Genomic DNA, 16,644 nt, shown 5'->3' on the forward strand with positions numbered 1-16,644 from the left:
TTTCATACGGGTCATACTCTTTACCAACAAGTAATTTTAAAATAGCGTTTGCTTTCACAGCGCCAACACGCTTTGAAACACTTTCGCAGCTAACAGGTCGATTGATAATGGCCGTCGTTCCGTTTCAGGTTGTCAGTAAGGGCGTATTTTCATATCGTCGTGATACCTGTGGTACCTGTAAGCACTCAGAAACGCCAACTTTCTCAACTATTACACCTGTATGTGGTGAGAGTGATTTTGCCCCAGTGAGTAAAACGTGTACCTCTGGTGGGACTCGAACCCACAATCCCCGGTTTAGGAGACCGATGCCTTATCCATTAGGCCACAGAGGCTGACTGGCGCTAAGCTGGCGGTGTGCTCGCTCAAATAGACACTTTCCAAGTGTACCATTCCTGATGCGCTACTCTACGTCTGCAGAGAGTCAGGACGTCGCATGAGCCTTTCCTGTGTGCCTGTACATACTCAGACGTATCCAAGTCCAGGCACCTACTTTCTGTTGGCAATTCTTATACCTGCCTTCTTAGGCCATTCCCCTTCTGAACTCCAAGTCCTGCACACAAGACAGTTAACTTTCATACGGGTCATACTCTTTACCAACAAGTAATTTTAAAATAGCGTTTGCTTTCACAGCGCCAACACGCTTTGAAACACTTTCGCAGCTAACAGGTCGATTGATAATGGCCGTCGTTCCGTTTCAGGTTGTCAGTAAGGGCGTATTTTCATATCGTCGTGATACCTGTGGTACCTGTAAGCACTCAGAAACGCCAACTTTCTCAACTATTACACCTGTATGTGGTGAGAGTGATTTTGCCCCAGTGAGTAAAACGTGTACCTCTGGTGGGACTCGAACCCACAATCCCCGGTTTAGGAGACCGATGCCTTATCCATTAGGCCACAGAGGCTGACTGGCGCTAAGCTGGCGGTGTGCTCGCTCAAATAGACACTTTCCAAGTGTACCATTCCTGATGCGCTACTCTACGTCTGCAGAGAGTCAGGACGTCGCATGAGCCTTTCCTGTGTGCCTGTACATACTCAGACGTATCCAAGTCCAGGCACCTACTTTCTGTTGGCAATTCTTATACCTGCCTTCTTAGGCCATTCCCCTTCTGAACTCCAAGTCCTGCACACAAGACAGTTAACTTTCATACGGGTCATACTCTTTACCAACAAGTAATTTTAAAATAGCGTTTGCTTTCACAGCGCCAACACGCTTTGAAACACTTTCGCAGCTAACAGGTCGATTGATAATGGCCGTCGTTCCGTTTCAGGTTGTCAGTAAGGGCGTATTTTCATATCGTCGTGATACCTGTGGTACCTGTAAGCACTCAGAAACGCCAACTTTCTCAACTATTACACCTGTATGTGGTGAGAGTGATTTTGCCCCAGTGAGTAAAACGTGTACCTCTGGTGGGACTCGAACCCACAATCCCCGGTTTAGGAGACCGATGCCTTATCCATTAGGCCACAGAGGCTGACTGGCGCTAAGCTGGCGGTGTGCTCGCTCAAATAGACACTTTCCAAGTGTACCATTCCTGATGCGCTACTCTACGTCTGCAGAGAGTCAGGACGTCGCATGAGCCTTTCCTGTGTGCCTGTACATACTCAGACGTATCCAAGTCCAGGCACCTACTTTCTGTTGGCAATTCTTATACCTGCCTTCTTAGGCCATTCCCCTTCTGAACTCCAAGTCCTGCACACAAGACAGTTAACTTTCATACGGGTCATACTCTTTACCAACAAGTAATTTTAAAATAGCGTTTGCTTTCACAGCGCCAACACGCTTTGAAACACTTTCGCAGCTAACAGGTCGATTGATAATGGCCGTCGTTCCGTTTCAGGTTGTCAGTAAGGGCGTATTTTCATATCGTCGTGATACCTGTGGTACCTGTAAGCACTCAGAAACGCCAACTTTCTCAACTATTACACCTGTATGTGGTGAGAGTGATTTTGCCCCAGTGAGTAAAACGTGTACCTCTGGTGGGACTCGAACCCACAATCCCCGGTTTAGGAGACCGATGCCTTATCCATTAGGCCACAGAGGCTGACTGGCGCTAAGCTGGCGGTGTGCTCGCTCAAATAGACACTTTCCAAGTGTACCATTCCTGATGCGCTACTCTACGTCTGCAGAGAGTCAGGACGTCGCATGAGCCTTTCCTGTGTGCCTGTACATACTCAGACGTATCCAAGTCCAGGCACCTACTTTCTGTTGGCAATTCTTATACCTGCCTTCTTAGGCCATTCCCCTTCTGAACTCCAAGTCCTGCACACAAGACAGTTAACTTTCATACGGGTCATACTCTTTACCAACAAGTAATTTTAAAATAGCGTTTGCTTTCACAGCGCCAACACGCTTTGAAACACTTTCGCAGCTAACAGGTCGATTGATAATGGCCGTCGTTCCGTTTCAGGTTGTCAGTAAGGGCGTATTTTCATATCGTCGTGATACCTGTGGTACCTGTAAGCACTCAGAAACGCCAACTTTCTCAACTATTACACCTGTATGTGGTGAGAGTGATTTTGCCCCAGTGAGTAAAACGTGTACCTCTGGTGGGACTCGAACCCACAATCCCCGGTTTAGGAGACCGATGCCTTATCCATTAGGCCACAGAGGCTGACTGGCGCTAAGCTGGCGGTGTGCTCGCTCAAATAGACACTTTCCAAGTGTACCATTCCTGATGCGCTACTCTACGTCTGCAGAGAGTCAGGACGTCGCATGAGCCTTTCCTGTGTGCCTGTACATACTCAGACGTATCCAAGTCCAGGCACCTACTTTCTGTTGGCAATTCTTATACCTGCCTTCTTAGGCCATTCCCCTTCTGAACTCCAAGTCCTGCACACAAGACAGTTAACTTTCATACGGGTCATACTCTTTACCAACAAGTAATTTTAAAATAGCGTTTGCTTTCACAGCGCCAACACGCTTTGAAACACTTTCGCAGCTAACAGGTCGATTGATAATGGCCGTCGTTCCGTTTCAGGTTGTCAGTAAGGGCGTATTTTCATATCGTCGTGATACCTGTGGTACCTGTAAGCACTCAGAAACGCCAACTTTCTCAACTATTACACCTGTATGTGGTGAGAGTGATTTTGCCCCAGTGAGTAAAACGTGTACCTCTGGTGGGACTCGAACCCACAATCCCCGGTTTAGGAGACCGATGCCTTATCCATTAGGCCACAGAGGCTGACTGGCGCTAAGCTGGCGGTGTGCTCGCTCAAATAGACACTTTCCAAGTGTACCATTCCTGATGCGCTACTCTACGTCTGCAGAGAGTCAGGACGTCGCATGAGCCTTTCCTGTGTGCCTGTACATACTCAGACGTATCCAAGTCCAGGCACCTACTTTCTGTTGGCAATTCTTATACCTGCCTTCTTAGGCCATTCCCCTTCTGAACTCCAAGTCCTGCACACAAGACAGTTAACTTTCATACGGGTCATACTCTTTACCAACAAGTAATTTTAAAATAGCGTTTGCTTTCACAGCGCCAACACGCTTTGAAACACTTTCGCAGCTAACAGGTCGATTGATAATGGCCGTCGTTCCGTTTCAGGTTGTCAGTAAGGGCGTATTTTCATATCGTCGTGATACCTGTGGTACCTGTAAGCACTCAGAAACGCCAACTTTCTCAACTATTACACCTGTATGTGGTGAGAGTGATTTTGCCCCAGTGAGTAAAACGTGTACCTCTGGTGGGACTCGAACCCACAATCCCCGGTTTAGGAGACCGATGCCTTATCCATTAGGCCACAGAGGCTGACTGGCGCTAAGCTGGCGGTGTGCTCGCTCAAATAGACACTTTCCAAGTGTACCATTCCTGATGCGCTACTCTACGTCTGCAGAGAGTCAGGACGTCGCATGAGCCTTTCCTGTGTGCCTGTACATACTCAGACGTATCCAAGTCCAGGCACCTACTTTCTGTTGGCAATTCTTATACCTGCCTTCTTAGGCCATTCCCCTTCTGAACTCCAAGTCCTGCACACAAGACAGTTAACTTTCATACGGGTCATACTCTTTACCAACAAGTAATTTTAAAATAGCGTTTGCTTTCACAGCGCCAACACGCTTTGAAACACTTTCGCAGCTAACAGGTCGATTGATAATGGCCGTCGTTCCGTTTCAGGTTGTCAGTAAGGGCGTATTTTCATATCGTCGTGATACCTGTGGTACCTGTAAGCACTCAGAAACGCCAACTTTCTCAACTATTACACCTGTATGTGGTGAGAGTGATTTTGCCCCAGTGAGTAAAACGTGTACCTCTGGTGGGACTCGAACCCACAATCCCCGGTTTAGGAGACCGATGCCTTATCCATTAGGCCACAGAGGCTGACTGGCGCTAAGCTGGCGGTGTGCTCGCTCAAATAGACACTTTCCAAGTGTACCATTCCTGATGCGCTACTCTACGTCTGCAGAGAGTCAGGACGTCGCATGAGCCTTTCCTGTGTGCCTGTACATACTCAGACGTATCCAAGTCCAGGCACCTACTTTCTGTTGGCAATTCTTATACCTGCCTTCTTAGGCCATTCCCCTTCTGAACTCCAAGTCCTGCACACAAGACAGTTAACTTTCATACGGGTCATACTCTTTACCAACAAGTAATTTTAAAATAGCGTTTGCTTTCACAGCGCCAACACGCTTTGAAACACTTTCGCAGCTAACAGGTCGATTGATAATGGCCGTCGTTCCGTTTCAGGTTGTCAGTAAGGGCGTATTTTCATATCGTCGTGATACCTGTGGTACCTGTAAGCACTCAGAAACGCCAACTTTCTCAACTATTACACCTGTATGTGGTGAGAGTGATTTTGCCCCAGTGAGTAAAACGTGTACCTCTGGTGGGACTCGAACCCACAATCCCCGGTTTAGGAGACCGATGCCTTATCCATTTTTTTTTTTTTTTTTTTTCACTCAGTTTTTTTTATTACAGAGGCCAACCGGCTCTCTGACCGAACACGCTTTTTTTTTTAGTTCTTCATTTTTTTTTTTAACAGCTACAGGAGGGAGTCATTTTTGTTCTCGGCGGTAGTTACATTATCACAAACTCAGAGCAATTCCATGGGCGTCAGCTTCAAAACGAATGCATGCCGAAACCCGGGATCGAACCAGGGACCTTTAGATCTTCAGTCTAACGCTCTCCCAACTTTTTTTTTTTTTTATTTTTTTCCTTGTTTTTGACCAGTGCTTTACCACTTTTTTTTTTTCTTTCTTCCTTGTTCTCTTCGATTTACCTCTTGTTTCTTTTTCTTAGTTTATTGTTTTCATTGTGGAAAAGTTAGAGGTGACAGTGAGATTCAGGCCTGCGGAAGCAAAGTGGGCAGGGGTCGAAGTCTGAGGCCTGGCCACGATGACTCCACCGTCCTGTTTCCGAATGTCACCTGTACAAGGGCGTCGTACTATCCCCTACTGTCTTGGTTCTTGGTCTCTCGTTCGTTTTTCTTGTGCGCCCTAAAGGTCCACGTAAACCTCAGTCCTGGTATAGAGAGGAAACATACATAAAGGCGGCAAATCCAGAAACAGTGTAAAAGAAAACGGCTCACACAGATGACCTTAGCCAACACCCTCTCTTTCAAATGTCAGGCTAAGCATATTTGCAAAATCATCACGGAGGCCTGGCAATCGCAAGCGCTGCCAGTAAGCAGTAAGCATGTACTGCCGAAACGCTAGGTGTCCGTCCTCTTCATGACAACTGTTGACAAAATGTACGAAATGGCCAATCAACCACATGACGGTATTGAGCTTCGTTCGCGGAAAAAAGGAAGAATCGGGCCGGACGATGATGTCAATAGTATAAGCGGCTTCAGCAGACCTAGTGACAAAAGCAAGTTGTTTCCTGAGCCAACGCCAATTAGCAAGGTGCCCACAGCAGGTGAATCGATGCTCAAGGGTATCCAGGAGACCACACCGAGTACAGTTGTCCGTGTCAGAAAGACCAATACGGTGCAGACGTACATTGGTGGGGACCAATTTATTAATTACCCTATACCATGTGGACGCCACAGCCATAGAGTGGATCGGCAGACTAACATTCTTCCAGACGTTCCTCCAGGACACGGATGGAGACGCCAGTTCTATTGGATTGGGACCGGCCAGCCCCTCCCAGCGGGCAATCAAGGCCTTGGTCGTTGGCACCGGTCGTCGCAAGAAGACGTCACCGAGGTAACTCACCGCAATGTAAAATTCCCGGATGTGTTTCAACTGAAAATTGAGGCGACCGACATCGACAGGTGGAGCAAGGCTCTCCGGACGCACAACAGTAAAAAGCCTGGATGTAATTGAAGTCACCTCTTGCGTAACAATTAGAGTCGTACGGCGGACGTACAAAGCAGACGCCTTGCGAGTAATGTCAGAGAGGCCCAAGCCTCCGGAAATACGCGGTTTCGTCATAACCTCGTAACGTAACTTGAATAGATGGCCCTTCCATATAAATCTGCTAGACAATTGTCGCAACCTTTTCGCCACCAGCATGGGAAGTGGGAACAGCTGAGCAACATAATAAGCTTTACATAGAACGTAGGTGTCTAAGATTCTGACTTTTTGCAAAATGGTAGCAGAGCGCTGCTCATGGACCATCAGAGCCCCCTGTATCTTCTCGGTGACAGATTTCCAATTAAGAGCCGCCATTTTTAGAGGACATCGATCAATGATAATCCCCAAGGACGTATGGCGATCGACAAAAGTGGCCCAAGGGACATCAGCATCGCGAAATCCCCGAATATCAAGGAACTTACATTTACCCTGATTGAGCCGCGCTCCAGAGACACGACAGTATGCATCAACTGCCCCTTTCAACAACGGGATATCATCACGTTGACGGAGGAGAACAACGACATCATCCGCATATGCCTTAACAGTGAGCTTTCCACCAGAGAGGGTCATACCATGAAGCTTGAGAACAATAGTCCGAAGCAGCGGTTCCAGGGACAATACGAATAAAGACATAGAGAGCGGACTACCCTGAGGCACCCCGCGGCGGATAGCAATGGGCGGCGTCAGCTGCCCATTGACTGACACCCGAGCAGTTATTCCCCTATACAAATTGCCAAGAACACCACGTGATGAAGCGTTAAAACCTATTGTACCTAAAACACGATCTAAAAACACATGACTGACGTGATCAAAAGCCTTATAAAAATCAAGGAAAGCAAAGGCACAATGTACGTTTGTAACCGCCGCAACCGAGATAACATCCCGATTTCGGCTACTGGGGTCAGAATAGATCTATCATGAAAACAACATTGATGTGCACCAATCACACCCCGAAGCAGAGAAGACAACCGGCTATTGAGCGCTCTAGCAGCTGTCTTGTAGTCAAAGTTCAGCAATGTGAGCGGACGAAGATTGGCAGCAGATAAACGACCAGAGGACTTCGGAATTAAAACAATTTTCCCCACTTTAAAATCGGCAGGCACATCCATCCCCCTGACAATCTCATTTATAATCTGCGTAAAAATGCCACCCAAAAGAGGCCAAAAACGGAGATAAAATTCTTTAGGCAGGCCGTCTGGACCCGGCGATTTACTGGACGGAGAGCGAGCAATAAAATCGAAAACATCATCTACCTGGAACTCCTGGAGAAATTCGCCGTTCGCGTCAGGCGCGATAGTCGCAGTTAGATCCCCAAGGACATCATCCGAAAGAGACTCACCAGAATCATCGGCAGAATAGAGACTAGCGTAATACTGATGGAGAGCACGAACCATTTCCTCCTGTGCAATAAGCTGCCGTCCATCATCCACCGTAAGAGAAGAGATGAAGGAGCGACGACGACGAGTCTGATGCCGTAGCAGGTGGTACAAGGATGTCAGTTCACCTTCAACAAGAGAGTGAGGTTTCGACTTAACTCGCAGACCATCCATCTGTCGTCGTTTAAGGCTCAAGAGCTTGGCTTTAATACGACGAACATCATGGATCCGCAGAGGAGAGGTACCCGCCGCATCATATAATTCACGCAGGACAGAGTAGTAATATTCATACGTGTTCTTAAAATCACGCGCCCTTGCAGCACAGTAAAAAATCAAAGTCTGACGAATCTTGGGCTTGGCAAACGCAGTCCACCATACCAGCAAGGAGGGGTAACGCGGGACAGAGCGAAGACATCGCTCCCACACGGCACTTATAACATCATCTATAGCACTGTCGGCAAGGTGGGAAACATTTAACATCCACTGGGAACGATAAAGTTTTGCAGGTTGGTGACTAAGATTTACAGTTGCAGTAAAAGCACAATGGTCAGAAAAACTAGTAGGAATAACGTCGACAGAAAGAAGTTTATCACATAAAAAATCAGAGAAGTAGAATCTGTCGAGTCTGCTGCATGAGGACGCGGTAAAAAACGTATATTTCACCAGGGTGGGATATTTGTGTTCCCAAACGTCACGCAGATGCATCGTACGAACCAAGTCATGTAAATCACGGCAATAATTAAAATTGGGAGACTGGTCTTCAGGGCGTAAAACACAATTAAAATCGCCTCCGAGCAGGAGACTTCGAGGACTCTGGCGCAAAAGATAAATAAGCTCTTCCTTATAAAAGCGCGATCGAGCCACAGTGTGACCCGAACCAGAGGGGGCATACAAAACAACGAGGCGGAGATCAAAAAGACGACAACCAATCCCACGGCCAGAGTCAAGGAATTCAACGTCGGTAATAGGAATGCCCTCTCGAAAGAAAAGAGCAGTTCCTGTTGAATATTCCGGCGCGACATTAAAAACAGTTTGAAATCCAGGTAGAGAGAGATCAGAAAACAACACTTCCTGCAAAAACACTACGTCCGCACAGGCGTCGTAAATAAACTGCCGCAAAGAGGCAATGCGAACGTCGGACTCAATACGGTTAACATTTAAGGTAAGAAAGGTGTATGCTTGAACCATAGAGAGAAAAGCGAGAGAAGAAATCACCTACACTGACGCACCAACGTCACAGTCCATAGCAGGGGAGACGGAGGCATCCGAGGGAGGGGGACTGCTACCCCGTTCCGCGGATCCCTTACGCTTCGGTTTTTTACGAACAGCATTAACGTTCGGCTGAACGCGTAACTTGCGTCGGCTGACGGGCAAGGAAGCTTCAGCCGCCGGTGACGTAGGAGGGTCAAGTTCTGTATCCGACACCACCCGCGCCGGTCCACATCCGGGATCCGGGGTCGCGGGGGAAACATCCGACGAAACGGAATGGTCGACATCGACACTAGCATCCGGCAAACATGGACTACACGGAGGCGAAACGTGAGCAGGAAGGTCCGAGGCCGCAAAGGTGGAAGGAAGCGGAGCAGCTCCGCTGGCAGAGCTGTGGGGCAGTGAAGCAGGAAGTTGTTGCGGCTCCACTTGTTGTGACAACGAAGTCGGTTGGGAAGACGGCGCCAACCGGCCCGACCGACGATCCGACTCGAGAGAAGCCGCGTCGGAGGGCGGAGGGGCGTCAGCAGCCGCCACCGGAACCGCTACCTCAGGAGGGCAGGGAGCATCGACACTACTCTGTGGCTCGGAGGATGCCGGTCGCTCGGACTGGGGCATCTCAGGGAGATCCTCATCCGTACTATTTCCATCTTGTGGGCGACGCCTCTTATTATGCAATAGAGGCACACCCACCTGAGGGACAGACGGAACAGCATCGGATTTAGCACGCAAAGGAGGAAATTCTGTGTCAGGGGTGTGCAAAACCTGTGGCGGGGCGCTACGAACATTGGACTGTGCTACACCAAGAGTAGAACCACCTGCAACGAGGTCAGCGACCGTTAACTTGCGACGCTGTTCGAGAGAATTTTTTAAAACAAAAACCCTCCGCGGACAGTCGGTACGCACGTGACCACTTTCATCGCACAAAAAACACGTGCCAACCTGACCACTATATGTGACATGAACACGATATCCACCGATCTGCAGGTGAGATGGAATATTCTGCTTAATGTGCATTTCGACTAAACGAATACCACTGTAACATTGCAGGCGATGTTGGCTTGACCAGCGTTCAAGGCGAATGCTCTTAACATCACCATACTTTTGTAGACCCTCCTTAAGGTAGACATTATCCACCTCCGGTGGAAGGTTGTAAACACGAACACTGGTGTACGTAATGGAAGCATTGGAAAGCAACACGGTACTGACAGAATCATCCCGATGCCGAAAGAGAACTTGATGTCCAAATTTTGAAAGAATTTTATCAACCTGAAGTGGGTCCATAAACTTAACAAAGAAAACATACAGTTCGGTATCAAAATAAGCAGTGTGCACCTGATCCGAATGAACACCAAAGGTATCTACCAACCAATCATGAATCTCAAGGGAACTAGGTTGCACATGGCGGGTTGACTTGTCAAAAGCAAAACTAACTGTAGCCTGACGAGGAATAATCTGGGACGACATTTTCAAACTATGCGGTCGAAACCGCTACACAAAACACACTGAAATAAGGACAGAAAGTAACACAAGGTACGAAACAACGACTGAGAAACACTCACAGAAGTTGCAACACAACACGGAAACAAAAACGATATTCCACTATACGTAACGCTACGGCGGAGCGGAAGACTAGGCACGTCCACACTGCACGGCGTCTAAAGCGGAACTGATAAAATAGCGTTTGCTTTCACAGCGCCATCACGCTTTGAAACACCTATCCATTAGGCCACAGAGGCTGACTGGCGCTAAGCTTGCGGTGTGCTCGCTCAAATAGACACTTTCCAAGTGTACCCTTCCTGGTGCGCTACTCTACGTCTGCAGAGAGTCAGGACGTCGCATGAGCCTTTCCTGTGTGCCTGTACATACTCAGACGTATCCATGTCCAGGCACCTACTTTCTGTTGGCAATTCTTATACCTGCCGTCTTAGGCCATTCCCCTTCAGAACTCCAAGTCCTGCACACAAGACAGTTAACTGAGTATTCATATGGGTCATACTGTTTACCAACAAGTAATTTTAAAATAGCGTTTGCTTTCACAGCGCCTTCACGCTTTGAAACACTTTCACAGCTAACAGGTCGATTGATAATGGCCGTCGTTCCGTTTCAGGTTGCCAGTAAGGGCGTATTTTCATATCGTCGTGATACCTGTGATACCTGTAAGCACTCAGAAACACCAACTTTCTCAACTATTACACCTGTATGTGGTGAGAGTGATTTTGCCCCAGTGAGTAAAACGTGTACCTCTGGTGGGACTCGAACCCACAATCCCCGGTTTAGGAGACCGATGCCTTATCCATTAGGCCACAGAGGCTGACTGGCGCTAAGCTTGCGGTGTGCTCGCTCAAATAGACACTTTCCAAGTGTACCCTTCCTGGTGCGCTACTCTACGTCTGCAGAGAGTCAGGACGTCGCATGAGCCTTTCCTGTGTGCCTGTACATACTCAGACGTATCCATGTCCAGGCACCTACTTTCTGTTGGCAATTCTTATACCTGCCGTCTTAGGCCATTCCCCTTCAGAACTCCAAGTCCTGCACACAAGACAGTTAACTGAGTATTCATATGGGTCATACTGTTTACCAACAAGTAATTTTAAAATAGCGTTTGCTTTCACAGCGCCATCACGCTTTGAAACACTTTCACAGCTAACAGGTCGATTGATAATGGCCGTCGTTCCGTTTCAGGTTGCCAGTAAGGGCGTATTTTCATATCGTCGTGATACCTGTGATACCTGTAAGCACTCAGAAACACCAACTTTCTCAACTATTACACCTGTATGTGGTGAGAGTGATTTTGCCCCAGTGAGTAAAACGTGTACCTCTGGTGGGACTCGAACCCACAATCCCCGGTTTAGGAGACCGATGCCTTATCCATTAGGCCACAGAGGCTGACTGGCGCTAAGCTTGCGGTGTGCTCGCTCAAATAGACACTTTCCAAGTGTACCCTTCCTGGTGCGCTACTCTACGTCTGCAGAGAGTCAGGACGTCGCATGAGCCTTTCCTGTGTGCCTGTACATACTCAGACGTATCCATGTCCAGGCACCTACTTTCTGTTGGCAATTCTTATACCTGCCGTCTTAGGCCATTCCCCTTCAGAACTCCAAGTCCTGCACACAAGACAGTTAACTGAGTATTCATATGGGTCATACTGTTTACCAACAAGTAATTTTAAAATAGCGTTTGCTTTCACAGCGCCATCACGCTTTGAAACACTTTCACAGCTAACAGGTCGATTGATAATGGCCGTCGTTCCGTTTCAGGTTGCCAGTAAGGGCGTATTTTCATATCGTCGTGATACCTGTGATACCTGTAAGCACTCAGAAACACCAACTTTCTCAACTATTACACCTGTATGTGGTGAGAGTGATTTTGCCCCAGTGAGTAAAACGTGTACCTCTGGTGGGACTCGAACCCACAATCCCCGGTTTAGGAGACCGATGCCTTATCCATTAGGCCACAGAGGCTGACTGGCGCTAAGCTTGCGGTGTGCTCGCTCAAATAGACACTTTCCAAGTGTACCCTTCCTGGTGCGCTACTCTACGTCTGCAGAGAGTCAGGACGTCGCATGAGCCTTTCCTGTGTGCCTGTACATACTCAGACGTATCCATGTCCAGGCACCTACTTTCTGTTGGCAATTCTTATACCTGCCGTCTTAGGCCATTCCCCTTCAGAACTCCAAGTCCTGCACACAAGACAGTTAACTGAGTATTCATATGGGTCATACTGTTTACCAACAAGTAATTTTAAAATAGCGTTTGCTTTCACAGCGCCATCACGCTTTGAAACACTTTCACAGCTAACAGGTCGATTGATAATGGCCGTCGTTCCGTTTCAGGTTGCCAGTAAGGGCGTATTTTCATATCGTCGTGATACCTGTGATACCTGTAAGCACTCAGAAACACCAACTTTCTCAACTATTACACCTGTATGTGGTGAGAGTGATTTTGCCCCAGTGAGTAAAACGTGTACCTCTGGTGGGACTCGAACCCACAATCCCCGGTTTAGGAGACCGATGCCTTATCCATTAGGCCACAGAGGCTGACTGGCGCTAAGCTTGCGGTGTGCTCGCTCAAATAGACACTTTCCAATTGTACCCTTCCTGGTGCGCTACTCTACGTCTGCAGAGAGTCAGGACGTCGCATGAGCCTTTCCTGTGTGCCTGTACATACTCAGACGTATCCATGTCCAGGCACCTACTTTCTGTTGGCAATTCTTATACCTGCCGTCTTAGGCCATTCCCCTTCAGAACTCCAAGTCCTGCACACAAGACAGTTAACTGAGTATTCATATGGGTCATACTGTTTACCAACAAGTAATTTTAAAATAGCGTTTGCTTTCACAGCGCCATCACGCTTTGAAACACTTTCACAGCTAACAGGTCGATTGATAATGGCCGTCGTTCCGTTTCAGGTTGCCAGTAAGGGCGTATTTTCATATCGTCGTGATACCTGTGATACCTGTAAGCACTCAGAAACACCAACTTTCTCAACTATTACACCTGTATGTGGTGAGAGTGATTTTGCCCCAGTGAGTAAAACGTGTACCTCTGGTGGGACTCGAACCCACAATCCCCGGTTTAGGAGACCGATGCCTTATCCATTAGGCCACAGAGGCTGACTGGCGCTAAGCTTGCGGTGTGCTCGCTCAAATAGACACTTTCCAAGTGTACCCTTCCTGGTGCGCTACTCTACGTCTGCAGAGAGTCAGGACGTCGCATGAGCCTTTCCTGTGTGCCTGTACATACTCAGACGTATCCATGTCCAGGCACCTACTTTCTGTTGGCAATTCTTATACCTGCCGTCTTAGGCCATTCCCCTTCAGAACTCCAAGTCCTGCACACAAGACAGTTAACTGAGTATTCATATGGGTCATACTGTTTACCAACAAGTAATTTTAAAATAGCGTTTGCTTTCACAGCGCCATCACGCTTTGAAACACTTTCACAGCTAACAGGTCGATTGATAATGGCCGTCGTTCCGTTTCAGGTTGCCAGTAAGGGCGTATTTTCATATCGTCGTGATACCTGTGATACCTGTAAGCACTCAGAAACACCAACTTTCTCAACTATTACACCTGTATGTGGTGAGAGTGATTTTGCCCCAGTGAGTAAAACGTGTACCTCTGGTGGGACTCGAACCCACAATCCCCGGTTTAGGAGACCGATGCCTTATCCATTAGGCCACAGAGGCTGACTGGCGCTAAGCTTGCGGTGTGCTCGCTCAAATAGACACTTTCCAAGTGTACCCTTCCTGGTGCGCTACTCTACGTCTGCAGAGAGTCAGGACGTCGCATGAGCCTTTCCTGTGTGCCTGTACATACTCAGACGTATCCATGTCCAGGCACCTACTTTCTGTTGGCAATTCTTATACCTGCCGTCTTAGGCCATTCCCCTTCAGAACTCCAAGTCCTGCACACAAGACAGTTAACTGAGTATTCATATGGGTCATACTGTTTACCAACAAGTAATTTTAAAATAGCGTTTGCTTTCACAGCGCCATCACGCTTTGAAACACTTTCACAGCTAACAGGTCGATTGATAATGGCCGTCGTTCCGTTTCAGGTTGCCAGTAAGGGCGTATTTTCATATCGTCGTGATACCTGTGATACCTGTAAGCACTCAGAAACACCAACTTTCTCAACTATTACACCTGTATGTGGTGAGAGTGATTTTGCCCCAGTGAGTAAAACGTGTACCTCTGGTGGGACTCGAACCCACAATCCCCGGTTTAGGAGACCGATGCCTTATCCATTAGGCCACAGAGGCTGACTGGCGCTAAGCTTGCGGTGTGCTCGCTCAAATAGACACTTTCCAAGTGTACCCTTCCTGGTGCGCTACTCTACGTCTGCAGAGAGTCAGGACGTCGCATGAGCCTTTCCTGTGTGCCTGTACATACTCAGACGTATCCATGTCCAGGCACCTACTTTCTGTTGGCAATTCTTATACCTGCCGTCTTAGGCCATTCCCCTTCAGAACTCCAAGTCCTGCACACAAGACAGTTAACTGAGTATTCATATGGGTCATACTGTTTACCAACAAGTAATTTTAAAATAGCGTTTGCTTTCACAGCGCCATCACGCTTTGAAACACTTTCACAGCTAACAGGTCGATTGATAATGGCCGTCGTTCCGTTTCAGGTTGCCAGTAAGGGCGTATTTTCATATCGTCGTGATACCTGTGATACCTGTAAGCACTCAGAAACACCAACTTTCTCAACTATTACACCTGTATGTGGTGAGAGTGATTTTGCCCCAGTGAGTAAAACGTGTACCTCTGGTGGGACTCGAACCCACAATCCCAGGTTTAGGAGACCGATGCCTTATCCATTAGGCCACAGAGGCTGACTGGCGCTAAGCTTGCGGTGTGCTCGCTCAAATAGACACTTTCCAAGTGTACCCTTCCTGGTGCGCTACTCTACGTCTGCAGAGAGTCAGGACGTCGCATGAGCCTTTCCTGTGTGCCTGTACATACTCAGACGTATCCATGTCCAGGCACCTACTTTCTGTTGGCAATTCTTATACCTGCCGTCTTAGGCCATTCCCCTTCAGAACTCCAAGTCCTGCACACAAGACAGTTAACTGAGTATTCATATGGGTCATACTGTTTACCAACAAGTAATTTTAAAATAGCGTTTGCTTTCACAGCGCCATCACGCTTTGAAACACTTTCACAGCTAACAGGTCGATTGATAATGGCCGTCGTTCCGTTTCAGGTTGCCAGTAAGGGCGTATTTTCATATCGTCGTGATACCTGTGATACCTGTAAGCACTCAGAAACACCAACTTTCTCAACTATTACACCTGTATGTGGTGAGAGTGATTTTGCCCCAGTGAGTAAAACGTGTACCTCTGGTGGGACTCGAACCCACAATCCCCGGTTTAGGAGACCGATGCCTTATCCATTAGGCCACAGAGGCTGACTGGCGCTAAGCTTGCGGTGTGCTCGCTCAAATAGACACTTTCCAAGTGTACCCTTCCTGGTGCGCTACTCTACGTCTGCAGAGAGTCAGGACGTCGCATGAGCCTTTCCTGTGTGCCTGTACATACTCAGACGTATCCATGTCCAGGCACCTACTTTCTGTTGGCAATTCTTATACCTGCCGTCTTAGGCCATTCCCCTTCAGAACTCCAAGTCCTGCACACAAGACAGTTAACTGAGTATTCATATGGGTCATACTGTTTACCAACAAGTAATTTTAAAATAGCGTTTGCTTTCACAGCGCCATCACGCTTTGAAACACTTTCACAGCTAACAGGTCGATTGATAATGGCCGTCGTTCCGTTTCAGGTTGCCAGTAAGGGCGTATTTTCATATCGTCGTGATACCTGTGATACCTGTAAGCACTCAGAAACACCAACTTTCTCAACTATTACACCTGTATGTGGTGAGAGTGATTTTGCCCCAGTGAGTAAAACGTGTACCTCTGGTGGGACTCGAACCCACAATCCCCGGTTTAGGAGACCGATGCCTTATCCATTCTTTTTTTTTTTTTTTTTTTTATTTTTTTATTTTTTTTTTTTACGATTGCTGTCCCCTTCCTGGCTGCAAACCGGCGTCTACCTGAAGCTCAAGCAAGACAAGGGTGATCTGTAGCGAAATTTTCGGCACAGTGCCGTTCAGGAGAGTATTTGTTGGAACTACTGCGTCTGATTCAGGGCCCAACTTTTTTTTTTTTTTTTTTAGTCAGACGCCTTAACCACTTTTTTTTTTTCTTTTGGATGGTGTTGAACACACACTATTGCGCTAGGCAAAAATGGCAATGC

The 16,644-nt window shown here is 47.7% G+C and overlaps 17 non-coding genes across 17 annotated transcripts; all 17 read right to left on the bottom strand.

Moving 5' to 3' along the window:
* Positions 1-259: 259 nt before the first annotated feature.
* On the bottom strand, positions 260-332 carry Trnar-ccu (transfer RNA arginine (anticodon CCU)). Its single transcript has one exon. It is a non-coding gene; the product is annotated as a tRNA-Arg (tRNA).
* A 497-nt stretch (positions 333-829) lies between these two features.
* Trnar-ccu (transfer RNA arginine (anticodon CCU)) lies at positions 830-902 on the bottom strand. The gene has a single exon. It is a non-coding gene; the product is annotated as a tRNA-Arg (tRNA).
* A 497-nt stretch (positions 903-1,399) lies between these two features.
* Positions 1,400-1,472, bottom strand: Trnar-ccu (transfer RNA arginine (anticodon CCU)). The gene has a single exon. It is a non-coding gene; the product is annotated as a tRNA-Arg (tRNA).
* A 497-nt stretch (positions 1,473-1,969) lies between these two features.
* Positions 1,970-2,042, bottom strand: Trnar-ccu (transfer RNA arginine (anticodon CCU)). The gene has a single exon. It is a non-coding gene; the product is annotated as a tRNA-Arg (tRNA).
* A 497-nt stretch (positions 2,043-2,539) lies between these two features.
* On the bottom strand, positions 2,540-2,612 carry Trnar-ccu (transfer RNA arginine (anticodon CCU)). Its single transcript has one exon. It is a non-coding gene; the product is annotated as a tRNA-Arg (tRNA).
* Positions 2,613-3,109: 497 nt separating this feature from the next.
* Positions 3,110-3,182, bottom strand: Trnar-ccu (transfer RNA arginine (anticodon CCU)). Its single transcript has one exon. It is a non-coding gene; the product is annotated as a tRNA-Arg (tRNA).
* A 497-nt stretch (positions 3,183-3,679) lies between these two features.
* On the bottom strand, positions 3,680-3,752 carry Trnar-ccu (transfer RNA arginine (anticodon CCU)). The gene has a single exon. It is a non-coding gene; the product is annotated as a tRNA-Arg (tRNA).
* A 497-nt stretch (positions 3,753-4,249) lies between these two features.
* Positions 4,250-4,322, bottom strand: Trnar-ccu (transfer RNA arginine (anticodon CCU)). Its single transcript has one exon. It is a non-coding gene; the product is annotated as a tRNA-Arg (tRNA).
* Positions 4,323-11,124: 6,802 nt separating this feature from the next.
* On the bottom strand, positions 11,125-11,197 carry Trnar-ccu (transfer RNA arginine (anticodon CCU)). The gene has a single exon. It is a non-coding gene; the product is annotated as a tRNA-Arg (tRNA).
* Positions 11,198-11,699: 502 nt separating this feature from the next.
* On the bottom strand, positions 11,700-11,772 carry Trnar-ccu (transfer RNA arginine (anticodon CCU)). The gene has a single exon. It is a non-coding gene; the product is annotated as a tRNA-Arg (tRNA).
* Positions 11,773-12,274: 502 nt separating this feature from the next.
* On the bottom strand, positions 12,275-12,347 carry Trnar-ccu (transfer RNA arginine (anticodon CCU)). Its single transcript has one exon. It is a non-coding gene; the product is annotated as a tRNA-Arg (tRNA).
* A 502-nt stretch (positions 12,348-12,849) lies between these two features.
* Trnar-ccu (transfer RNA arginine (anticodon CCU)) lies at positions 12,850-12,922 on the bottom strand. Its single transcript has one exon. It is a non-coding gene; the product is annotated as a tRNA-Arg (tRNA).
* Positions 12,923-13,424: 502 nt separating this feature from the next.
* Positions 13,425-13,497, bottom strand: Trnar-ccu (transfer RNA arginine (anticodon CCU)). Its single transcript has one exon. It is a non-coding gene; the product is annotated as a tRNA-Arg (tRNA).
* A 502-nt stretch (positions 13,498-13,999) lies between these two features.
* On the bottom strand, positions 14,000-14,072 carry Trnar-ccu (transfer RNA arginine (anticodon CCU)). Its single transcript has one exon. It is a non-coding gene; the product is annotated as a tRNA-Arg (tRNA).
* A 502-nt stretch (positions 14,073-14,574) lies between these two features.
* On the bottom strand, positions 14,575-14,647 carry Trnar-ccu (transfer RNA arginine (anticodon CCU)). Its single transcript has one exon. It is a non-coding gene; the product is annotated as a tRNA-Arg (tRNA).
* Positions 14,648-15,149: 502 nt separating this feature from the next.
* On the bottom strand, positions 15,150-15,222 carry Trnar-ccu (transfer RNA arginine (anticodon CCU)). The gene has a single exon. It is a non-coding gene; the product is annotated as a tRNA-Arg (tRNA).
* Positions 15,223-15,724: 502 nt separating this feature from the next.
* On the bottom strand, positions 15,725-15,797 carry Trnar-ccu (transfer RNA arginine (anticodon CCU)). Its single transcript has one exon. It is a non-coding gene; the product is annotated as a tRNA-Arg (tRNA).
* Positions 15,798-16,644: the final 847 nt, after the last annotated feature.

Source organism: Schistocerca nitens, chromosome 1 (genome assembly GCF_023898315.1).
Source record: "Schistocerca nitens isolate TAMUIC-IGC-003100 chromosome 1, iqSchNite1.1, whole genome shotgun sequence".
Lineage (NCBI taxonomy): Eukaryota > Metazoa > Arthropoda > Insecta > Orthoptera > Acrididae > Schistocerca > Schistocerca nitens.